This window comes from Salvelinus fontinalis, chromosome 21 (assembly GCF_029448725.1).
Source record: "Salvelinus fontinalis isolate EN_2023a chromosome 21, ASM2944872v1, whole genome shotgun sequence".
Taxonomy (NCBI): domain Eukaryota; kingdom Metazoa; phylum Chordata; class Actinopteri; order Salmoniformes; family Salmonidae; genus Salvelinus; species Salvelinus fontinalis.
The window spans coordinates 7,563,683-7,590,398 of NC_074685.1; the positions used below are offsets into that span (position 1 = coordinate 7,563,683).

At 43.5% G+C, this 26,716-nt stretch overlaps 1 protein-coding gene across 4 annotated transcripts in view; it reads right to left on the reverse strand.

The window, feature by feature from the left end:
* The window catches only part of LOC129818116 (disabled homolog 2-interacting protein-like), a 405,090-nt gene that overhangs the window by 222,927 nt on the left and 155,447 nt on the right, over nucleotides 1-26,716 (reverse strand). The window contains exon 1 of one of the 4 annotated variants that reach the window (XM_055873704.1): nucleotides 16,296-16,628. The exons of the other annotated variants lie outside the window; for them this stretch is intronic. The gene's annotated coding sequence lies outside the window, so the exon portion shown is untranslated. Of the gene's footprint in view, nucleotides 1-16,295; nucleotides 16,629-26,716 lie in introns of those variants that run through there. 4 annotated transcript variants of the gene reach the window in all.

The window sequence follows — 26,716 nt, forward strand, 5'->3', positions numbered from 1 at the left end:
GTTGCGGCCGCAAGCCAGAGTTTATTAACTTGTTTGATCAAAAAAATGTAATTACTGACAATTAAAGAGGTGGGAATGTTGTTCCCTTGTCATATAATTGATACATTTACCATCAATACAGCATTAAAAAAAATCCATATTGTATTTTGGGGATTATTTTTCATGATAAGAAAATTAGGTCGCAACTGACACAACCTGGTTCAATTTGGGCCCCGAGGCAAAACAAGTTGAGAACCAATGTGTTAGATAGACCCAGGTGTGTTGTCAGCATAGATACTGATAGTCTAGTCCAGCTGAGTCCAGCTAAGTCCAGATACATCAAAGGGACAACAGAGAGGAGGATTAAAACATAAATGTCTCACATAAAGTACCTCTGAGCTGTTTACATCCCTACAAATGCTTACACAGGAAAATCTGTTCCAATCAATCCTGAGCAGATCACAGACATAACTCCCTACACACACATCCAATACACTGCAAACACACACATGCGAGCACAGAGGCACACACACACACAGACACTCACATGCACACACAGACACTCGCAGGCAGGCAGGCAGGCAGGCAGACAGACAGACAGACAGACAGACAGAGACATGCACGCACGCACACACACACACACACACACACACATGGAGGCACACACGCACGCACACACACACACACACACACACACACACACACACACACACACACACACACACACACACACACACACACACACACACACACACACACACACACACACACACACACACACACACACACACACACACACACACACACACACGGAGGCACACACGCATGCACACACATCCAATAGCCAATATCTGGGTCTGTATCTCCTCTCTGGTCTTCTCATCTGAGTAATCCTGTTGTCATTTAATCTACTGTGTAGCGCCAAGCTAAATCCCTGGTCAAACAACCAGACATGGTAGAAGGATGTAAAAAGAGAGTGATAGTGGGAATGAAGGTGTGCTCGTGATTGTTTCAGAGCCGGGCATGGACTACAAAACTTCAACGCTTGCTGCCATTCAAATTGTACTCAAATTTTCAGTACCAACTGTACTTGCTACAGTGCTGTCATTGCATTGCGGTTGAGTTGTGTTCATGTGCTGGGTCTGGTCTGGGACCTGCTGGGTGTTACCCATAACGACCTGTTAGCTTTCAGAGGACTGTTTAAGGAGAGAGAAAGGAGAAGGCCTATACTAGAAGTTTAAAGGTATGAAACATGTTATTACTGTAGTTTCTGTTTGAGTAGATCATTTAATTATGCTGCAGGCAGTGAGTTTCTCTGCTTTTAATATGCTCTCTTTTTAAAGGCTGTTTTATAACATGTTCTCTTTTTAAAGGCTATTTTCTGTGGAAAAATCAGGCGGGCGCTGCTGATTGTACAGAGAGAGATTCAAAGCCACCAATGAACGAACGCCCCAATCAGTGAACACTATACTCACCAACCAGGGTATTTCAGAATAGGCCTTCCCACACTAGACTCTATCGCTCTCTCATTTTCCTGTCTTTTTCTCACCATGCTCTGCTCGAATTTGAGAAAAGGAAACAAACCTCATGCTAATCTAAAAAGTATGCATAACTCTGTGTGTGTGTGTGTGTGTGTGTGTGTGTGTGTGTGTGTGTGTGTGTGTGTGTGTGTGTGTGTGTGTGTGTGTGTGTGTGTGTGTGTGTGTGTGTGTGTCTGTGTATGTGTGTGTGTGTGTGTGCGTGCGTGCGTGCGTGTGTGTGTTAGAGAGAGACAAACAGACAGACAGAGCAAATACACAACATTTGTAGTGTTGATTTAGGAGTTAAATTCACTCTGTAAGAATGAAATTAACACTCAGTGGTGTAAAATAACTCCCAATGTTATACTGTGAAAAGTAAAACAGTCCCATCAAAACCACACCAATAATTATCATATTACCCAGCATGCTCTACTGCAGGTTAAAAAATATTATTTTTAATAACTGTGTTTTTGCAAGTACATAGATTGATTAACCTTATGCTACACAAATATAAATAACATACATTTTTCTAAACTAATCCAGTCAGGTAGTTATATGCATTGCACCTATTACTGAAAAGGTTGTTCCGGTTGAAATGGTTTAGGTAGCCTTATTTATTGAGTTTCCTAACCCTGACAGTAATCAGGCTTTCATCCAACCTTTTTATGTAGGTAAAGTACATAAACAATGTCATGACAGGCCTGATGGAAACAGTACATTTTTGTCGGTAAGGTTTACATATGTCGACATAACAATATACGCTAGACAAGGTGGGATCTTTTTGTGTCTGTAAAATGCATTATGCAAGAAATGGTGGTGGAAACCGCTTTATGCACAAATGTTGCTATACTGTAATAACCATCATATCGAAGTAAACTTGGAGTCACACGATGATCTGTGGTGTGGTCCTCCCTCTACGACTCAGGAAAGCATGCAGTTGATTAGGCTACAGATGAAATGATGAACTTCACAGGGTGGTGAAAGTGTACGTGATGAGATTGATGCTCATCAGGTACACAAGGTGCACCTGTCAGGTGGATGGATTAGCTTGGAAAAGGGGAAATGCTGACTAACAGGGATGTAAACACATTTGTGCATAAAATGTGAGAGGAAGAAACTTTTTCTGCGTATGGAACATTTTGGGGATCTTTTTTTCAGCTCATGAAACATGGACCAACACTTTACATGTTGCATTTATATTTTTGTTCAGTGTAGTTCGACCAGAGATGAAATCCCCTTTGACATCAGATAAAGTGACTGACAATATGAGTTAGGATGAAAGTGCAGAGTAACTTCTGAACAGTAACTTCCAGTACCGTCACTGATCCACAAGATGCTACTCTAATACACCGAAGCAACAACCAGCACTGAGTCTGGTATAAATATTAATTCTGTGCTTGTTTGTGATGTGTGTGTGAGAGAGATGAGGGGCTGGTGTAGTTCCTCCAGCTAGTGGGATATGAGACCTAGAAGCTAGTTTTCAATAGAACCAACCAATAGATTAATTATTGAAGCAAACTAAAAGAGTTCCGCTCTGATGAATATTTTACAACCAGAGACAGAGCGAGAGAGATAGAGACAGCAACACACACACACACACACACACACACACACACACACACACACACACACACACACACACACACACACACACACACACACACACACACACACACACACACACACACACACACACACACACACACACACACACACACACACACACACACACACACACACACACACACACACACACACACACACAGCAGACGTACGCACACCAGACAAACAAGGGGAAGAATGTCCTCATTAGGAGATCAGTAAACTTCCAGTGTGTGTGTGTGTGGGGGGGGTCCATGTGTGTGTGTCAGCACGTGTGTGTGTGTGTTTGTATTTGTGTGTGTGAGTTACATAGTTTCATCCATTGTGATGCTCAATACACAGTTAACACTCCCCTGTGACCTTCTCCCTTCCCTAGCCTATCCTCCTGTCAGCTCTAGTCCAGTCTCCCCCTACTCTGTCACTACACCCTATACCATGTACCCTAGTTTCAGTCACAACATACACTACAGTCCAGTCTAGGGCTGGCTTCAATAAACCCTCAGATAAGGTCAACCACTACAGCAAAGAATGTATCATATACTCATTATAGGCACAGAAATGAATATGAGTACAGAACATGTTGTGGTTTGTATTTGTATTCCTACTCAAGTCCGTTTGTAAGGACATTGAATACCACAGCAAATATTTTCCTATTCTTTGGATTCCGATGTGAGCATACTGAAACTGTGGCATAGCTGACCTCATAGAGAGAATGTTGTGGGAGTGAATATCTTTTTTCCAATAGACCTATACATGTCTACAGCTTCATGGTTGTGCTCCATGTCATCAGTGAAAACTTTCCTTGAAAACGTTCTGCATAGTGAGTGTAGTTTCCTGAAGTAAAAAGACAGTGGCTCATGACATATTTATGACACATCTACAGGAAAATAATGGAAACACTTAAATAAATGAGTAATACAAAGTATATTGAAAGCAGATGCTTCCACACAGGTGGAGTTCCTGAGTTAATTAACATCCCATCATGCTTAGGGTCATGTATAATAATGTGGGGCAGGCCATTCTTTTGGCCATTATTTTGGCTACCATGGCTATGCCCCCATAGTATGACAATGCCCCCATCCACAGGGCTCGAGTGGTCACTGAATGATTTGATGGCATGAAAATGATGTAAACCATATGCCATGGCCGTCTCAGTTACCAGATCTCAACCCAATTGAACACTTATGGGAGATTCTAGAGCTGCACCTGAGACAGTGCTTTCTACCACCATCAGGACGCAGACACCAAATTATGGAATTTCTCATAGAAGAATGGTGTCGCATCCCTCCAACAGAGTTCCAGACACTTGTAGAATCTAAGCCAATGCCCATTGAAGCTGAACATTCCAAACAGCTGCCCAAACAACGCCATGGAAACTAGAGATCGACCGATTAATCAGAATGTTTGATTATTATTTATTATTATTTTTTTTTTTTACAACTTTATTTAACGAGGCAAGTAAGTTAAAGAACACATTCTTATTTTCAATGACATCCTAGGAACGGTGGGTTAACTGCCTTGTTCAGGGGCAGAACGACAGATTTTTACCATGTCAGCTCAGGGATTCAATCTTGCAACCTTACGGTTAACTAGTCCAAAGCTCTAACCACCTGCCTCATGAGGAGCCTGCGTGTTACGCAAATGCAGTAAGAAGCCAAGGTAAGTTGCTAGCTAGCATTAAACTTATCTTATAAAAAACAATCAATCAATCATAATCACTAGTTATAACTAAACATGGTTGATGATATTATTAGTTTATCTAGCGTGTCCTGCATTGCATATAATCGATGCGGTGCGAATTCGCGAAAAAGGACTGTTGTTGCTCCAACGTGTACCTAATCATAAACATCAATGCCTTTCTTAAAATCAATACACAGAAGTATTTATTTTTAAACCTGCATATTTAGCTAAAAGAAAGGTTAGCAGGCAATATTAACCAGGTGAAATTATGTCACTTCTCTTGCGTTCATTGCACGCAGAGTCAGGGTATATGCAACAGTTTGGGCCGCCTGGCTCATTGCGAACCAATTTGCCAGAATTTTACGTAATTATGACATAACATTGAAGGTTGTGCAATGTAACAGCAATATTTAGACTTAGGGATGCCATCCGTAAGATAAAATACGGAACGGTTCCGTATATCACTGATAGAATAAACGTTTTGTTTTCGAAATGATAGTTTCCGGATTTGACCATATTAATGACCTAAGGCTCGTATTTCTGTGTTATGTTAATATGTTATAATTAAGTCTATAATTTGATAGAGCAGTCTGGCTGAGCGATGGTAAGCAGCAGCAGGCTCGTAAGCATTCATTCAAACAGCACTTTCGTGCGTTTTGCCAGGAGCTCTTCGCAATGCTTAAAGCATTGCACTGTTTATGACTTCAAGCCTATCAACTCCCGAGATTAGGCTGGTGTAACCGATGTGAAATGGCGGTGCGCGCTAATAGCGTTTCAAACGTCACTCGCTCGGAGACTTGGAGTAGTTGTTCCCCTTGCTCTGCATGGCTAACTCTGCTTCGAGGGTGGCTGTTGTCGATGTGTTCCTGGTTCGAGCCCAGGTAGCGGCGAGGAGAGGGATGGAAGCTATACTGTTACACTGGCAATACTAAAGCTCCTATAAGAACATCCACTAGTCAAAGGTATATGAAATACAAATCGTATAGAGAGAAATAGTCCTATAATTCCTATAATAACTACAACATAAAACTTCTTACCTGGGAATATTGAAGACTCATGTTAAAAGGAACCATCAGCTTTCATATGTTCTCATGTTCTGAGCAAGGAACTTAAACATTAGCTCCTTACATGGCACATATTGTACTTTTACTTTCTTCTCCAACACTTTGTTTTTGCGATATTTAAACCAAATTGAACATGTTTCATTATTTATTTGAGGCTAAATTGATTTTATTGATGTATTATATTAAGTTAAAATAAGTGTTCATTCAGTATTGTTGTAAATGTCATTATTACAAATACATTTAAAAAATCGTCCTATTAATCGGTATCTGCTTTTTTTGGTCCCCCAATAATCGGTATTGGGTTTACATTTTTGGGTTTTGGGTATTGGGTTTAAGTTTAAATATTAAACTTTCATGAAATCACAAGTGCAATACATCAAAATAAAGCTTAACTTGTTGTTAATCCAGCCGCCATGTTAGATTTCAAAAAGGATTTATGGCGAAAGCAAACCATGCGATTATCTGAGGACAGCGCCCAGCACACAAATGCATAACAAATTATTCTCAACCAGGGAGTTGCAACACGGAAGTCAGAAATAGCGATATAATATATGCCTTACCTTTGAAGATCTTCTTCTGTTGGCACTCCAAAAGGTGCCAGTTACATTACAAATTGTCCTTTTGTTCGATAATGTCCTTCTTTTTATCCATAAAAACTCAGTTTAGCTGGCCCGCTTCAGGCAATAATCCACTCGGTTTCCTTCCTCCAAATGCATACAAAATGAATCCCAAAGTTACCAATAAACTTATCCAAACAACTCAATCAACGTTTATAATCAAACAATAGGTACCCTAATACGCAAATAAACAATCAAATTTAAGACGGAGAATCGTTATTGTCTTTATCAGAAAAAAATACCAAAGAACGCGCTCTCATTCACACGCTTGGAAACACTACAGCCAAAATGGGAGCCACCTAGAAAAACTACATTTTTTCTAAACTAATTTTTCCAAAAACCAGCCTGAAACTCTTTCTAAAGACTGTTGACATCTAGTGGAAGCCCTAGGAACTGCAATCGGGCACGATTTCACCCTATAAAAGTGCCAACCATTGTGGTAGGCTTAATTTTTGGGGGGTGGGGATGGTTTGTCCTCGGGGTTTTGCCTGCCATTTCAGTTCTGTTATACTCACAGACATTATTTTAACAGTTTTAGAAACTTTAGAGTGTTTTCTATCCACATCCACCAATTATATGCATATCCTAGCTTCTGGGCTGAGTAGCAGGCAGTTTACTTTGGGCCCTCCAGACGTCAAAATACCTCCCCCTATCCCAAAGAAGTTAACTGCAATTTCGCATTGTCAATAATGGCCTCTCTTATACACTGTAATTTCAGACATTACTGACTGCACTGGCCAGTGTGTGTATTCCATTACTGAGTTGTCACGACTTCCGCCGAAGTCGGTCCCTCTCCTTGTTCGGGCAGTGTTCGGCGGTCGACGTCACCGACCTTCTAGCCATCATTGATCCATTTTTCATTTTCCATTGGTTTTGTCTTGTCTTCCTTCACACCTGGTTCCAATCCCATCAATTACATGTTGTGTATTTAACCCTCTGTTTCCCCTCGTGTTTTGTCTGAGATTGTTTTATTGTATGTTTGTGCAAGTCATGTGTCGGTGTGCGACGGGTTTTGAAAGAGCTTCTTGTGATAAGTGAACATGGATTGGAATGGTTGGGAGTTACATAACGTCTCTTAGAAATTGCATCTATTTATATACAGTTTCTGGTGCATTGTAATGTCAAACTGTTTCTATTATGATTAACTTCTTAATTATACTGCTATTAAATGCGCAGGGTATGACAAAAATATAAATGTATTTATCCTCTTAAGTTAGTGTTATTTTTGTATATTTTGGTTTTTGAGTTGTATGAGCACTTATTAAACGACTCCGTTTATACCAAGTTCGTTTTCCTGCGCCTGACTTCCCTGCCACCGACACGCACCCATTACAGCATCTCCGACTAATACTATGGAGTCAGCAGGAGAGGGTACCCCGGCCATTGAGGTTTTAGGAGAGTGTCCAGGAGCATGCAGTTTTACTTTACCATCTTGGCGCCGCCATGGACCGCGTTGTCCAGACAATGGACCGCTGGGAGAGACAGGGAGTTCTTCCAGCACCTCCACCAGCACAACCGGGGTCTCCCCTGAGCTCCCCTTTCCCGCCTGAACCCAGTGGGATCCGTCTCTCCTTGCCACAGGAGTACGACGGGAGGGCTGCCAACTGCCAGGGGTTCCTCCTTCAATTAAACCTCTATCTGGCTATGGTCCACCCAGCTCGTCGGACCGTGAGAGGGACACGCCGTGTGGAGAGAGGGAGATGCGGCGTTGGACCAGTTTGAGGAGTGTACTTGGCAGTGTGTGTGTGTTCCATTACTGAGTGTACTTGGCAGTGTGTGTGTTCCATTAATGAGTGTACTTGGCAGTGTGTGTTCCATTACTGATTGTACTTGGCAGTGTGTGTTCCATTACTGAGTGTACTTGGCAGTGTGTGTTCCATTACTGAGTGTACTTGGCAGTGTGTGTTCCATTACTGAGTGTACTTGGCAGTGTGTGTGTTCCATTACTGAGTGTACTTGGCAGTGTGTGTTCCATTACTGAGTGTACTTGGCAGTGTGTGTACTCCATTACTGAGTTTACTGGCCAGTGTGTGTTCCATTACTGAGTGTACTTGGCAGTGTGTGTGTTCCATTACTGAGTTTACTGGCCAGTGTGTGTTCCATTACTGAGTGTACTTGGCAGTGTGTGTGTGTTCCATTACTGAGTGTACTTGGCAGTGTGTGTTCCATTACTGAGTGTACTTGGCAGTGTGTGTTCCATTACAGAGTGTACTTGGCAGTGTGTGTGTTCCATTACTGAGTTTTCTGGCCAGTGTGTGTTCCATTACTGAGTGTACTTGGCAGTGTGTGTGTTCCATTACTGAGTGTACTTGGCAGTGTGTGTGTTCCATTACTGAGTGTACTTGGCAGTGTGTGTGTTCCATTACAGAGTGTACTTGGCAGTGTGTGTTCCATTACAGAGTGTACTTGGCAGTGTGTGTTCCATTACAGAGTGTACTTGGCAGTGTGTGTTCCATTACAGAGTGTACTTGGCAGTGTGTGTTCCATTACAGAGTGTACTTGGCAGTGTGTGTTCCATTACAGAGTGTACTTGGCAGTGTGTGTTCCTTTACTGAGTTTACTGGCCAGTGTGTGTTCCTTTACTGAGTGTACTTGGCAGTGTGTGTACTCCATTACTGAGTTTACTGGCCAGCGTGTGTTCCATTACTGAGTGTACTTGGCAGTGTGTGTTCCATTACTGAGTGTACTTGGCAGTGTGTGTACTCCATTACTGAGTGTACTTGGCAGTGTGTGTTCCATTACTGAGTGTACTTGGCAGTGTGTGTGTTCCATTACTGAGTTTACTGGCCAGTGTGTGTTCCATTACTGAGTGTACTTGGCAGTGTGTGTTCCATTACTGAGTGTACTTGGCAGTGTGTGTGTTCCATTAATGAGTGTACTGGCCAGTGTGTGTTCCATTACTGAGTGTACTTGGCAGTGTGTGTGTTCCATTACTGAGTTTACTGGCCAGTGTGTGTTCCATTACTGAGTGTACTTGACAGTGTGTGTACTCCATTACTGAGTGTACTTGGCAGTGTGTGTGTTCCATTACTGAGTGTTCTTGGCAGTGTGTGTGTTTGATTACTGAGTGTACTTGGCAGTGTGTGTGTTCCATTACTGATTGTACTTGGCAGTGTGTGTGTTCCATCACTAAGTGTACTTGGTAGTGTAAGTGTGTATTCCTGTGTACTCCTAAGAATACACACACGACTGCAGTGTGTCTAGACGGCCCAGTCCAAAATAGCAACTATCCATCTGTGTGCGGCTCTACATCTCCTACCCTGAATAGCCGCACGTATGTACAGACATGCACACGCACACGCACCAGCACACACACACACAGACCAGCACGCACGCACGCACGCACCAGCACACCAGCACGCACGCACACCAGCACGCACGCACGCACGCACGCACGCACGCACGCACGCACGCACGCACGCACACAATCAGGGTCCTAAAAAACACTACCCCTATTTCATGGTCCTGGTCTCTGCCCCAAAACCTCCCTCTACAGCTCACAGACTATCTAAGGCCACATATAGACAACTAGTTCTGCTATACATCAAGGACAGTTAGCACTGTCAACACAACTAGTTATGCTAGACATCAAGGACAGTTAGCCCTGTCAACACAACTAGTTCTGCTCGACATCAAGGACAGTTAGCCCTGTCAACACAACTAGTTCTGCTAGACATCAAGGACAGTTAGCCCTGTCAACACAACTTGTTCTGCTAGACATCAAGGACAGTTAGCCCTGTCAACACAACTAGTTCTGCTCGACATCAAGGACAGTTAGCCCTGTCAACACAACTAGTTCTGCTACACATCAAGGACAGTTAGTCCTGTCAACACAACTAGTTCTGCTATACATCAAGGACAGTTAGCCCTGTCAACACAACTAAATCTGCTAGACATCAAGGACAGTTAACCCTGTCAACACAACTAGTTCTGCTATACATCAAGGACAGTTAGCCCTGTCAACACAACTAGTTCTGCTGGACATCAAGGACAGTTAGCCCTGTCAACACAACTAGTTCTGCTAGACTTTAAGGACAGTTAGGCCTGTCAACACAACTAGTTCTGCTATACATCAAGGACAGTTAGTCTTGTCAACACAACTAGTTCTGCTAGACATCAAGGACAGTTAGCCCTGTCAACACAACTAGATCTTCTAGACATCAAGGACAGTTAGTCCTGTCAACACAACTAGTTCTGCTAGACATCAAGGACAGTTAGCCCTGTCAACATAACTAGTTCTGCTAGACATCAAGGACAGTTAGTCCTGTCAACACAACTAGTTCTGCTAGACATCAAGGACAGTTAGCCCTGCCAACACAACTAGTTCTGCTAGACATCAAGGACAGTTAGCCCTGTCAACACAACTAGTTCTGCTAGACATCAAGGACAGTTAGCCCTGTCAACACAACTAGTTCTGCTAGACATCAAGGACAGTTAGTCCTGTCAACACAACTAGTTCTGCTAGACATCAAGGACAGTTAGTCCTTGTCAACAGCTCTTTTCCTGTTGGAGATAAAGGTTTCACAGCACAGTTCCCATCACACCATTCAGAGAAACATAGTAAATACACACAAAACAAGAATAGGTGTCAGACTATTACAAAGAGCAGGCAATGCCATGCTTGCCAAGCTATGAAAGGAAAATCCACCCAGTTAGTTTAACACTCAGTTTCAGGAAGCCTTCCTGTGACTAGTGACCTATGACTTCTACACAGGAACATGACCTGGCTCAATCTATTCACCACTACAGTTTAACACAAGCCCTATTAAGGTAAAACAAGGACCGAGAGTGTCTATTAAATCTAGTTGTGTGAATTTGTACGTCTAAAATTGTGTGTGTGTGTCTGACATTGTTTGACGTGTATTCATCTATAGGTACATGTATGTGTGTGTGTGTGTCTCCATGTGCTTTTCCTGTTTTTCCACCTAGGAGAGTAGAACAATCCCAGACCGGCCCTGGCACAGGAGAAGAGTTTAAGGGTGTGTGTGTGTGTGTGTGTGTGTGTGTGTGTGTGTGTGTGTGTGTGTGTGTGTGTGTGTGTGTGTGTGTGTGTGTGTGTGTGTGTGTGTGTGTGTGTGTGTGTGTGTGTGTGTGTGTGTGTGTGTGTGTGTTCCACAGTGAGGCAAGGTCAAAGAGCCAAACAAACGTCACACAGAGCTTGATGCATCTGGCACAACAACACCGGTGCATTCCTTACCGTCTTCACACACACAGACACACACAACTAGAACACTTAGCATGCTTGTGTGATGACTAACCGTGCCTGAGACCTGAAGACTTGCATTATCTCCCCAAGATAATGCTAGAGAGCCTGTGGAAGCACCCCACAACACCTAAACACAATAAATAGCTTAACGTTCACCCTGAAAGAACACTACTAGACCAGTACACTGGACCAATACAAACAGACCAATACACACATGACCAGACACAGTAACCATGACACATACCCCTTCACACAGCTCAGGAGTTCATGGCCTTAAAACAGTTAGGTAAAACAGAGAGAAAATGAATCTGTTGATACGCAGAGTTCATTAGAGCTCCCTGCTGCCTAATGGGGCAGAAGGGTATGAAAATAGCTAATTGATTATTTTTAATGAAGAGCGCAGACTCTCAAACTCCTTGTGTAAACATGTACACACACAGAACCAGACACACACAAACATTGCATGAGGCACCCTTTTACACACACGCAGATGCACGCACTCACGCAAGCACACACACATTCTTCTCTATGGAAGAAGAAACCATACATATATCACTCTCCTCTCTGTTCCACGGTGGTTTACGACCAGCAGTAATTACACCTTTTGTTGAGGGGGTTGGGGGGCAAATGGAAGCCTGTCTACAAAACTCTATTCATTATTAAGTAGAACAGAAAACTAGAAGTACTCTGGACCTCGTAGGGTAAGATTGGAATGCCCCTGCTCTAGGTAAAAGTTAACATGTTTGACTCGTGGATAAACTCTCTCCATATTCAGATATAAATGTCATCTATAATTTATCATGCATCACACAATGTCCTCATGAACCAGTACTTTCAAGACAAAGCATTGTAAAGTGTGGAGACAGAGTCTGTTACAAGAGAGACTGTTTCACAATGGTGCAGCTGGCTGCAGTACACCTGACATGTCTCTACGCATGCATGTCAAGTCACAGACGCTGCAATGAAGTCTGGGTAAAGGAGGAAGTAAAAAAGGCCACTTTATTCACTACGTTAAATACAGTAAGATTTATGTTTCGGTACAGCAAAACATCTGATGTGTAATCCATTACATGGTGTTGATAATCTTGGCCAGTAATGGTAAATGGTCATGATATGGAGGTTAGACAGACCATAAAACATGGGTTGGCAGACAAATTCAAGCCCCAGATTGCTTAGGAACACATTGAAATTAATCAGAGGGAGGGAGAGAAGAGGGGGATAAAGGGAAAGTGGAATGAAAGAAGGAAAAGATAGGATAGCTATGTGGCTATCACTCCTCTCCTTAGACAAACACTGAAGCAGAGTATCAGACAAGTCAATCGTGGTGCTGTCAGACCACTTAAGAGTTCAAATCAAACTTTATTGGCCGCATAAACATATTTAGCAGATGTTATTGCAGGTGTAGCGAAATGCTTGTGGTTTAGCAAAATGTTTGTTAAGCATCCCCTGGTTAAGCATCCCCTGGTTAAGCATCCCCTGGTTAAGCATCCCCTGGTTAAGCATCCTCTGGTTAAGCATCCGCTGGTGCCTCTAAATCCAATAGGGTCTGGATCCAGCAGATACCTTCTCATGCCACAGACACTGTGAGACATATGAGATGAGACAGGATGTCGAATTGTGCCAGAGAAGATGGAGCGTTACCGCCACCAACAGCAGGGGTGGTAAAATTACATTTAGAATTAGAAGCTAGGTACTAGCTGGTGTGTACTAGCTAGCTAGCGTGTTCCAGCTAGTGTGTACTAGCTAGCTAGCTAGCGTGTACTAGCTAGTGTGTGTGTGCGTACTAACTAGCTAGTGTGTAATAGCTAGCTAGCCTAGCTAGTGTGTACTAGCTTGTTGGACATGCAACAGTGGTTAACATAACGCCATGGACAAAAGCTAGTGCGCTGAATGGTATATATGTAGCACACTGATGCCCTGGAACAAAGCTAAGGACTCATGCGATACACAGGACCAAAAACATCTATAGGTTGCACACGCACATACAATTTGAGATGCCAAAATACCATCTGAGACTCTCGCGCATGTGCTTTGAGTTTTGCAGACCACGCCGCATGGGCCCGCATAATCTGCAGCTGGACGATTCTCTCTAAATCAGCTATGGCACCGTAGCAAGGACAGACAGGTTGTTGAGACTAGTAAGCCATCTGTGACTGCAGTTAGCAGTTTTTATATATTTTTGGTCAAACTGCAAAAAATGTATTTACTGATATCCCATAAATGCACTTCAAGTAGAGTGATATCTGGATAAACAGCAGTTAATAAAGCAAGATGACTCTAGTGTAATTCTCTGTTGGTCCTACTTACAGGCTGCAGCAGGCTGAGTGTTTCTCCGGAGGATATAATGTATCTGATCATATCTCCCCAGGTTCTGTGTTCTGTAGCCTTCAGTTCCACCTCACTAGGAGTAACACCAGATCTATAGCAGGTGTTACTCTACAGTCCCATTCCCTCCACTGATTCCTGTCAGCTCGGGAACGCTGTTCTGTTATTCCATATTTCCCGCTTGGTAGTCCGGTTAATCCCTCTCCTCCAGCTGGCCAGCCGCTCCAAGGCGACTTCCTTCGCTGGCCCAGCCCAAACTATTAATATAACAACAATGACCGACCAACGACCCGGCCCTGGCCAGCGCCAGCTGAGAGACAGAGTCTGAGAATATACAGTATCACAACAACACCTACCAAAATGGACAGAACATATCACCACGACAACTAGACTAGGGCCGCTAAAATCCATGCCACATGATACGGTATAAATGCTTGAAAAGTCCTCAGATGGTATACAGTGCATTTAGAAAGTATTCAGACCCCATGACTTTATCCACATTTTGTTACGTTACAGCCTTTTTCTAAAATGGATAAAATGTATAATGTTCCTCCTCAATCTACACACAATACCCCATAATTACAAAGCGAAAACAGGTTTTTGAATTTTTTGCAATATATAAAAAATATAAAACAGAAATACCTTATTTAAATAAGTATTCAGACCCTTTGCTTTGAGACTCGAAATTGACCTCAGGTGCATCCTGTTTCCATTGATCACCCTTGAGATGTTTCTACAACTTGATTGGAGTCTATCTGTGGTAAATTCAATTGATTGGACGGAAGCCACTCCTCAGCCCGCTTGGGGGTCCCGCTTGGAGTTTGCCAAAAGGCACCTAAAGGACTCTCAGACCATGAGAAACAAGATTATCTTTGGCCTGAATGCCAAGCGTCACATCTGGAGGAAACCTTGCATCATCCTTACGGTGAAGCATGGTGGTTGCAGTATCATGCTGTCGGGATGTTTTTCAGCGGCAGGTACTGGGAGACTAGTCAGGATCGAGGGAAAGATGAACGGAGAAAAGTACAGAGAGATCCTTGATGAAAACCTGCTCCAAAGCGCTCAGGACCTCAGACTGGGGTGAAGGTTCAACTTCCAACAGTACAATGACCCTAAGCCCACAGCCAACACAACGCCGGTTTCTGAATGTCCTTGAGTGGCCCAGCCAGAGCCTAGATTTGAACCGAATCCAACACCTCTGGAGAATCCTGAAAATAGCTGAGCAGCGACACGATCCATCCAACCTGACAGAGCTTGAGAGAATCTGCAGAGAAGAATGGGAGAAACTCCCCAAATACAGGTGTGCCAAGCTTGTAGCGGCATACGAAATACGTTTTGAGGCTGTAATCGGTGGAAAAGGTGCTTCAACAAAGTACTGAGTAAAGGGTCTAAATTTCTATGTAAATGTGATATTTCCGTTTTTTTTTTACTTATATTTGCAAAAAAAACAACTGTTTTTGCTTTGTCATTATGGGGTATTGTGTGTAGATTGATAAAACTAAAATATTTTATACATTTTAGAATAAGGCTGTAACGTAACAGCCTCTAGTTGTAGACGCTAGGCAGAAGACGCTGTAATCATGCAGGCTTGATAAAAATGTGGGGACAAGACTGCTAAAATAGTTAACTACTGCCCTCTCCTCTTGTCAGTCCTCACTGCACTGTGTTGTGACTCCACACTCCAGATTATAAATAAATGTAACATTTATACAGCCGGCCCTGCAAGTAGAGCGCAGTCTTGAACCACACAGAGCTCCCCAGAACCACACACCAGAGTGAAAGAGCAACATTAATCAGAGAACTGCAGACTCGAGACAGCATGGAGAAACACAAAGTAGACCAGAGAGAGAGACAGAAAGCTGGGCTAGATTTTCCACTAGCAGTTTAGTGTTTCACTGCTCCTGTTTTGTCCCACTACGAGAACTGAGAGTTGAGAAACACATGTAACAGACCACCATTTGTCTGTTAGTCTTTTCCTCCCTCTCTTTTATCATTCTTTCTTTTCTTACAGAGGGGCCAGTCTGTTCATTCAGTGAGGGGTCTCTCTCTCCCGCTCTACTCTGACAGACGAGGGTAGCTCTCTTCTCTCTGGCACGTGAAACACTTCCCTCCACACCTCCCTCTCTCTTTCCTTCCCTCCCTCCTACCTCCACTCAACAAAGCCAGCATTCCCACAGAAACCCCCTCAAACTCTGGAGTGAAAAACTACCCCCGTTTTACTGTCCTTTCCTCCCTCGCTCCTTCCCTCTCTCACAGAGAAACATAAGCAGTAAAGAAAGGGGACAAGCACAGAGGTTCTTACCTCAGACAAGCTCCAGCTAGGAAAAGACAGGGAATATCATCCTCAACGCTCCGCACGGAAAGCAAACAGCAACAAGTAGTAACAACGAACGACTTCCCCTCCTTTCTCCCTCTCTTGCTCTGTTTCTCCCTCTGCTCCGTTCTGCAGTAGTAGGCTGCAGTAGCTGCAGGGGTCTGAGGGAGCGTGTGTGTGTGTCACCGTGTGAGAGAGAATGTGTGTATGTGTGTGTGTGAGAGCGCGTTTGTGAGTAGCGCGATGGACTCCAGTAAGGGCATTGGAGTCCAGTAGGGGTCCAGTATTGACTCTGAGCGCTGAGTTTAGGTCCTCCCCCTTCTCAGGCTCACAGCAAAGAAAACAGCCACCAGAACAGAGGGGAGAAGATCTCTCTTTCCCTCCCTCCTTCCCTCTTGCTTATTTTCCACTTTCAGTCCATGGAACTAACTGCTTTTGTCACTCTTTTTCTCTCCTTCTTTCTCACACACACTGTCAGCCTCTCCCGGGACACACACGTTCTCCCTGCGTGCGTGAGTGTGTATAGTGAGTGTGTATAGTGAGTGTGTATAGTGAGTGTGTATAGTGAGTGTGTATAGAGGGAATGAAGTTGTGCTCCAGCGCTCTGGGCTCAAAGGGGGCGGGACCTCAGAGAGCAAAATTCCTTCCTGAGAATGTTCCAATCAGAGTAAGAGTTGTGGTAGACCAGAACAGAACTGCAGGGCTGAGGCCAGGACTCTCTCTCCACCAAACTACAGCTACAAGAGTTATGCTACTTTCAGTCTCACATATACTGGGTTTTCCACTGATAATACTGTAAGCCACAATGCTACAATATTCCATATAAGTCTATTATAAAGAGCCAACACTGTAATTGCGTTGGCTGTTCCATACATGGAGATGATGAGAACTTAAATCTCTATAACTGGAAGCCTCTCTCACTACTCTAAATGAAAACAACCACAAGATCAGGTTGAAAGGTACTTTGAAATCCAACCTCATGCATGCACGAAAATAAGCTCCTGCACACAAACGAACAAATCTACCGAAGCTGTGACAAAAATACATAGCTTTGCCTTTAAACTAGGAGGCAGGGGGTTGTCACCAGAACTGTGAGAGTGCTGTCTCTCCCCATGTCCCTTCCTTCCTATCCCTCCCTCCTTCCCTGATCAATCCTCTCAGGTTTCTGCTCCTGTTCTAGCCCAGGAGGAATTGAAGTATTTCTCCACAGAATGCCTCCTCCACCCACCTCATCCACGTCCACCCCTTCCCAAGGTCTACCAACAGGGCTACCACCTCATCCCTCTCTCAACACCTCACAACTCCTCACTCTGACCTCACCACAAAGCCTATACCAGATCATCCCATCACCCTTACCCCCTATAACTTAACCGCAGGACTACGACCTACCCATTCAGCAGACATACCTGTAAATCCGCTTCCCTAAACCCTTCAAACAGGAATATAACCCTTCTAACATGACTACAACCTCTCCCCCTAAGCTCTTCTGACTCCCCTGTGATTTACTGAAGGAGAGGGGGAGGTTGGACAAACAGACAGAGAGAAAGAGAGAGAGAGAACCTGAAAGACAGAGAAAGAGACTGAGGAGAGGACATTGGTATGTGGGCTATAGAGTTACACAGGACACAAAGAGAGAGAGGTCGTGAATTCTCGCCTCATATAGGTAACTCTCTGACACACCTTTCTCTTTATCTCTCCCTCTATTTAGCCTTCTCCTCTGTCACTAACCCCTCTCTCCCTCCCACCATCTCTATCACTTTGTTTGTTTTTCTGTGCCAGTGTGTGTGTGTTTATGTCAAAGTGTGTGTCAAAGCAGTTGTCTAACTTAGTGTGTGTGTGTACATGTGTTACTAAGCATGTGTGTGTGACCAAACATGTCTGTCAGCAGACTGAAAGGTGAACAGTATCCTGTAAGTCCTTGAGGGTGCTACATGTGTCCTCACCCCCCATTGAGACCGGACAGAGTCCCAAGAGGAAAGGAGGAAGTGAAAGAGAGAAAATAGGATGGGAGAGAGAAAGAGATGAGGAGAGAGAAACAGAGAGAGGAACGGAGAGAGAAAAAGAGGGCTAGATAGAGAGAGGGACTGAAACGAGTGCAGCAGCCAGAGAGGGAAAGATGAAGAGCGACAGTATGGAGGCGTAGACGCCCACCCTGTTCCAGAACGTTTCCCTGCAGCTCAAACAACACAAACACATGCACACACACACAGACCATAGGAAATGTACAGTACAGAAGAGGCAGGTAACTTTCCACCCAAAATGCAACAACAGGCAAAACATTGGAACAGCTCCACTCCACATGGAACAGGACAGAACTGAATAGCAGAGCATCTTCAAATTTGACTGTGTGTGTGAGAGAGAGAATCTTTGTGTGGAACTGTGGATCAGATGGAGCTCTACATGCAAGGTTCAACCACATCACGTTTTAAGCAACTCTCACATAAATGAATGACGATAAATGAATGAATGACTGAATAAGTGAATGAATGAATTAGCCACATTGGTGTCTATCTGGTGTCTATCTGTTTTGCCTTTCTGTTCCCTCACCCATTTTCGTGCTGAGTTGTATTTGTATGGCAGATCCAGTAAACAAATGTGTTCCGTTTGTCGACGAGAGATGATGGCTATGGCTTTTAGAATGAGAATGAGAATGGATGGAAGCTGAGGTGAGCAAAACTGTGGCAAGAGGCATGACACCCCTGTATGGCAGTGATAACAAATACAATCAACAAACAAGCACACATACTGAACTTAAAGTTTAAGAGACAAAGAGATTGATAACTTTTCGCCTCAGAAAGTGAACGATTGTATCTCAAGAGAACAGGAATCCCAGTTTAGGAGAGCAGGAGCTAACTTGGGGAAGTGAGGGATTGTGAACAGCTGCCATCTTGGAAACAAAAGCACTTGTGTTAGGCACGTGGGGTCAGCTGACCTGCCTTCCTCTATCCCTCCCTCACTCTCTCCCTCCCTCCAGGACAAGTGCTTTTTCTGGAAGAATTCCAACAGCATTCCGACTTAGAGGGCCCTGAACCAACCTGCCATTCCAGAACCCCATGTCTGTTCCACTAATGTTAGCCTGATCCCTGACACACACACAATAAGCAGGTATGCACAGACACACACACGCAGACACACAGGCCCGCCCACACACATACACACACATCCGCTTATTGTCACAGATGATTTACTATGGTCTAAAGACCTGGGCTAAAAGTTGATCTGTTGGTCTCAGTAAATCAGCACGTTTCCGGAGTGCTTACGATGGGATATATATTTTTAGATGAATCATTCCAAATAAGATCCTTGTCAATCAAATTTGGTAACAGGGAGGTACAGTACAGGATATAGAGTGATTATAAGCTACCCATACTTATAAAAATAAGAGAATATTTATACTGTTCATTTTTGAAGACAAATACTACATAGAAATTAAGTTTAAAATATGATAAACAAATATGACAATTTTCTCTCAGAAGTGTCTATATTTGGGTCCAGCTGATATCATTGTTGGTAGCGATGATGACACACCTAAATCACAGTGTAGTTAGTTTAGCCCCATGGCGAAATCCCAGAAACAATAAAAGCAGGATACACAAAACAGAGATTCAAATCTATGTATCACGCCCTGATCTGTTGCATCTGTCCTTGTGATTGTCTCCACCACCTCCAGGTGTCGCAGATTTTCCCCTATGTATTTATCCCTGTGTTTCCTGTCTCTCTTGTATGTTTCCAAGTCAATCAGTGGTTTTCCCGTTCTCCTGCTTTTTGCATTCTCCTTTTTCTAGTCCTCCAGGTTTTGACCCTTGCCTGTTTCTGGACTTTGTACCCGCCTGCCTGACCATTCTGCCTTTACCACGAGCCTGTCTGCCACTCTGTACCTCCTGGAGGTACCATTCTCTTGCCTAATAAACATTGTAAGACTCCAACCATCTGCCTCCTGTGTCTGCATCAGATATTCTGCCACTGTGTACTCTCTGTTTAGAGCCAAATAGCAGTATAGTTTGCTCCGTTTTTTGTGTGAATTCTTTCCAATGTGTCAAGTAATTATCTTTTTGTTTTCTCATCATTTGGTTGGGTCTAATTGTGTGGCTGTCCTGGGGCTCTGTGGGGTCTGTTTGTGTTTGTGAACAGAGCCCCAGGACCAGCTTGCTTAGGTGACTCTTTTCCAGGTTCATCTCTCTGTAGGTGATGGCTGTTATGGAAGGTTTGGAAATCGCTTCCTTTTAGAGGGTTGTAGACTTTAACATCTCTTTTCTGCATTTTGATAATTGCCGGGTATCGGCCTAATTTTGCTCTGCGTGCATTAGTTGGTGTTTTACGTTGTACACTGAGGATATTTTTGCAGACTTCTGCATCTAGAGTCTCAATTTGTTGTTTTTCCCATTTTGTGAATTCTTGGTTGGTGAGTGGACCCCAGACCTCACAACCATAAAGGGTAATTGGTTCTATAAATGATTCAAGAATTTTTTGTCCGATCCTCATTAATATGTAGAATTGTATGCTCCTTTTGATTGCGTAGAAGGCCCTTCTTGCCTTGTCTCTCAGATTGTTCACAGCTTTGTGGAAGTTACCTGTGACGCTGATGTTTAGACAGAGGTATATATCATTTTTTGTGTGCTCTAGGGCAATGGTGTCTAGATGGAATTTGTATTTGTGGTCCTGGAAACTGGACCTTGGAACACCATTATTTTGGTCTTACTGAGATTTACTGTCAGGGCCCAGGTCTGACAGAATCTGTGCAGAAGATATAGGTGCTGCTGTTGGCCTTCCTTGGTTGGGGACAGAAGCACTAGATCATCAGCAAACAGTAGACATTTAACTTCAGATTCTAGTAGGGTGAGGCCGGGTGCTGCAGACTGTTCTAGTGCCCTCGCTAATTCATTGATATATATATATGTTGAAGAGGGTGGGGCTTAAGCTGTATCCCTGTCGCACCCCACAGCCCTGTGGATTGGGGTTATAAGTCCTTAGTTCCAAATATTGGGGAAGATACCAGAGCTGAGGATGATGTTAAAGAGTTTAAGTATAGCCAATTGGAATTTGTGGTCTGTATATTTGATCATTTCATTTAGGGTTGGAGGGTTTGTATTTTGTCCTGTCCTGTAGTTCTGGTAGTCTTTAATATTTGATTATAAGATTTGTAATTGATCATGTATATGTTTTTGTTCTTTGTTCTTTGATACAGAGCAAAAACGATTGGAGAAGTGGTTTATCCACACATCTCCATTTTGGATAGATAACTATTCGTGTTGTTTGTTCAGCGTGTTCCAATTTTCCCAGAAGTGGTTAGATTCTATGGATTCTTCAGTGACATTGAGCTGAATTTTGACATGATGTTCCTTCTTTTTCTGTAGTGTATTTATGTGAGTCACCATAGTGAAGAGGTAGACTCTGGTTTTCTGCATCTATGTTTTTGGTTGGATAGGTTTCTAAATTTCTTTCTTAGGTTTTTTCCATTCTTCATCCAACCATTTGTCATTGTTTTTCATTTTGTTAGGTTGTCTGCTTGAAATTTGTAGATTTGATAGGGGAGCCAAAGGGTCAAATATACTGTTTAGGCTTTCTACTGCCAAGTTTACACATAAACAATTACAGTGAAATATTTTGTCCAGGAAGTTGTCTGAAAGGGATTGAATTTGTTGATGCCTAATTGTTTTTTGGTAGGTTTCTAACTATTTTCCTTCCATCTATAGCATTTCTTATTATTGTGCAGTTCCTTTGGTTTTGATGCCTCATGATTATGTATTGGTATGTTCAGGTATACTGTGATTTTGCTGTGATCTGATGGGGTGTTAGTGGGCCCATCTGGACAGAGGAATTCTTATGTAAGAATGCTGTTTATTGACTATAGCTCAGCATTCAACACCGTAGTACCCTACAAGCTCATCATTAGGCTCGAGGCCCTGCGTCTGAACCCCGCCCTGTGCAACTGGGTCCTGGACTTACTGGCTGGCCGCCCCCAGGTGGTGAAGGTAGGAAACATCACCTCCACTCCGCTGATCCTCAACACTGGGGCCCCACAAGGGTGCCTGCTCAGCCACCACCTGTACTCCCTGTTCACCCATGACTGTTCACCCATGACTTGGCGTGGCCAAGCACGCCTCCAACTCAATTGTCAAGTTTTCAGACGACACAACAGTCGTAGGCTTGATTTCAAACGATGACGAGACAGCCTACAGGGAGAAGGCGAGGGCTCAGGGAGGGTGGTGCCTGGAAAACAACCTCTCACTCAACGTCAACAAAACAAAGGAGATGTTTGTGGACTTCAGGAAACAGCAGAGGGTGCACCCCCCTATCTACATCGACCTGGCCGCAATGCAGAAGGTGGAAAGTTTCAAGTTCCTTGGCGTACACATCACTGACAAACTGAAATGGAATGGACCACCCACACAGACAGTTTGATGAAGGCGCAACAGAGCCTCTTCAACCTCAGGAGGCTAAAGAAATTTGGCTTGTCACCTAAAACCCTCACAGATTTTTACAGATACACAATTGAAAGCATCATGTTGGGATGTATCACAGCCTGGTACGGCAACTGCACTCTCCAGAGGGTGGAGCGGTCTGTCCAACAACATTAACGGGGGCAAACTACCCGCCCTCCAGGACACCTACAGCACCCGATGTCACAAGAAGGTCAAAAAGATCATCAAGGACATCAACCACCTGAATCACTGACTGTTCACCCTGCTATCATCCAAAAGGTGAGGTCAGTACAGGTGCATCAAAGCAGGGACCGAGAGACTGAAAAACAGATTCTATCGCAAGGCCTTAAAGTAAGTTAAAATGTATTTGGCCAAATATATTTAAACTCTGTTTTTCACAATTCCTGACATTTAATCCTAGTAAAAATTCCCTGTCTTAGGTCAGTTAGGATCACCACTTTATTTTAAGAATGTGAAAAGTCAGAATAATATTAGAGAGAACGATTTATTTCAGCTTTTATTTTTGCCACAACTTTGCTTGCAAGGATACTTTGGGCCATTGTCAATTTTGAAGACCCATTTGCGACCAAACTTTAACTTCCTGACTGATGTCTGAAGATGTTGCTTCAATATATACACATAATTTTCCCTACCTCATGATGCCATCTATTTTGTGAAGTACACCAGTTCCTACTGCAGCAAAGCACCCCCACAACATGACGCTGCCACCCCCTGTGCTTCACTGGGATGATGTTCTTTAGCTTGCAAGCCTCCCCCTTTTCCCTCCAAACATAACAATTGTCAATATGGCCAAACAGTTCTATTTTTGTTAAATCAGAGGACAAAAAGTATGATCTTTGTCCCCATGTGCAGTTGCAAACCGTAGTCTGGCTTTTTTATGGCGGTTTTGGACCAGTGGCTTCTTCCTTGATGAGCAGCCTTTCAGGTTATGTCGACACAGGACTTGTTTTACTGTAGATATAGATACTTTTGTACCTGTGTCCTCCAGCATCTTCACAAGGTCATTTGCTGTTGTTCTGGGATTGTTTAGGACTTTTCGTGCCAAAGTACATTAATCTCTACGAGACAGAATGCGTCTCCTTCCTGAGCCGTATGACGGCTGCGTGGTCCCATGGTGTTTATCCTTGCATACTATTGTTTGTACAGATGAACGTGGTACCATCAGGCGTTTGGAAATTGCTCCCAAGGACGAACCAGACTTGTGGAGATCTACAATTCTTTTCTTAGGTCTTGGCTGATTTCTTTTGATTTTCCCATGATGTCAAGCATAGAGGCACTGAGTTTGAAGGTAGGCCTTGAAATATATCCACAGGTACACCTCCAATTGACTAAAATTATGTCAATTAGCCTATCAGAAGCTTCTAAAGCATGACATAATTTTCAGGCATTTTCCAAGCTGTTTAAAGGCACAGTCAACTTAGTGTTTGTAAACCTCTGACCCACTGGAATTGTCATACAGTGAATTATAAGTGAAATAATCTGTTTGTAAACAATTGTTGGAAAAATTACTTGTGTCATGCACAAAGTAGATGTCCTAACCGACTTGCCAAAACTATAGTTTGTTAACAAGAAATTTGTGGAGTGGTTGAAAAATGAGTTTTAAGTGTACTTCAACCTCCGACTTCAACTGTATGTTTTGTAATTTGTTAGATATTACTTGTTAGATATTACTGCACTGTTGGAACTTGAAGCACAAGCCTTTCGCTACACCCACAATGACATCAGATAATCACATGTATGTGACCAATAATTTGATTTGATTTGACTGTGAACTCTCTGAGAGACTCTGGGTTGAAGACTGACTAAAGCAATCAACAGTTCTACTGCCAAGGGATGTGCTGTAGGTGTAACTACCATAGGAGTCTCCTCGAAGCATAATATTGACTATGTACAGACTTCAGACCCAGTGTGCGACAGAGCTGCAGGAGTTGTGACTCATTTTTGTTGGTTGTTTTGTCATAGTTGTGTCTAGGGGGGCATATTTGGGAGGAAATACTGTCACCTCCAGGTAGGTGTTTGTCCCCATGTGTGCTGAGAAAGTCAGGTTCCCCTCTAGGATGGAGAAACTGTCATCGTTAAAGTATGGGGATTCTATTGGGAGTTCTATAGGGCTCCCGAGTGGTGCAGTGGTCTAAAGCACAGTGGTCTGAAGATTCACTACAGACTCTGGTTCGATTCCAAGCTGTATTACACCCGGCTGCCACAATTGGCCCAGCGTTGTCCGGGTTTGGCTGGCGTAGGCAGTCATTGTAAATAAGAATTTGTTCTCTCGTGCTTCTACACCTGCATTGCTTGCTGTTTGGGGTTTTAGGCTGGGTTTCTGTACAGCACTTCGAGATATTAGCTGATGTACGAAGGGCTATATAAAATAAACTTGATTTGATTTGATCTTAACTGTCTTGCCCAGTTAAATAAATAGAATATAGGTAGCACACAAGAGGACATTCTTCTCTGTTGAGATAATTTCCTTATTAATTTTTTGCCAGATGTAAAATGTTCCTGTTTTAACAATTGTAATAGAGTGGGTTAGGTCTGCTCTATACCAAATTAGCACACCCCCTGAGTCTCTTCCCTGTTTCACACCTGGTAGTTTGGTGGATGGGACTACCAGCTCTCTGTAATCTAGAGGGTAACCAGTGGGTCTGTTTCCTCTATACCGTGTTTCTTGTTGGAAACAGTATTCTCTCTCTCTCTCTCTCCCTCTCTCTCAATTCAATGGGATTTATTGGCATGGGAAACATGTGTTAACATTGCCAAAGCAAGTGAGGCAGCAATACACAAAAGTGTTGTTGGAAACAGTATTCTCTCTCTCTCTCTCTCTCTCTCTCTCTCTCTCTCTCTCTCTCTCTCTCTCTCTCTCTCTCTCTCTCTCTCTCTCTCTCTCTCTCTCTCTCTCTCTCTCTCTCTCTCTCTCTCTCTCTCTCTCTCTCTCTCTCTCTCTCTCTCTCTCTCTCTCTCTCTCTCTCTCTCTCTCTCTCTCTCTCCTCTCTCTCTCTCTCTCTCTCTCTCTCTCTCTCTCTCTCTCTCTCTCTCTCTCTCTCTCTCTCTCTCTCGCTGAGCTGAGCTGAGCTGAGCTGAGACCTAGGACCATGCCTCAGGACTACCTGGCATGATGACTCCTTGCTGTCCCCAGTCCACCTGGCCGTGCTGCTGCTTTCAACTGTTTTGCCTGCGGATATGGAACCCTGACCTGTTCACCGGACGTGCTACCTGTCCCAGACCTGCTGTTTTCAACTCTCTAGAGACAGCAGGAGCAGTAGAGATACTCTCAGTGATCGGCTATGAAAAGCTAACTCACATTTACTCCTGAGGTGCTGACCTGTTTCCCCCTCACCTGCTACTGTGATTATTATTATTTGGCCATGCTGGTCATTTATGAACATTTGAACATCTTGGCCATGTTCTGTCATAATCTCCACCCGGCACAGCCAGAAGAGAACTGGCCACCCCTCATAGCCTGGTTCCTCTCTAGGTTTCTTCCTAGATTTTGGCCTTTCTAGGGTGTTTTTCCTGGCCACCGTGCTTCTACCCCTGCATTGCTTGCTGTTTGGGGTTTTAGGCTGGGTTTCTGTCCATCACTTTGAGATATCAGCTGATGTAAGAAGGGCTATTTATCTGTTGTTTTATCTGTTCCTTCCCTCCCTCCCTCCTCTTCCATCCCTCCCTGGTAGGATAAGGACGTGTCTCTCTCAGCAGGGATCCTGACTGACAAATGGGGCCAAATGGAGTTGTGCTGCGTACTAACACAGATCAGACTCAGGTGCTAACTATACTCACAGCACCAGTACACACCAGCAGCCAGGCTTAATTACACTAACTAATTAACTGATCCTAGATCAGCATCAAAGCACCAATACACACCAACAGCTAGGCTTAATTACAGCGTCAATAACTGATCCTAGTTCAGCCTTAATGTGACAATACATCAGAAGCAGGCTGAGACCTTCATTGCAGAACTGAACCAGG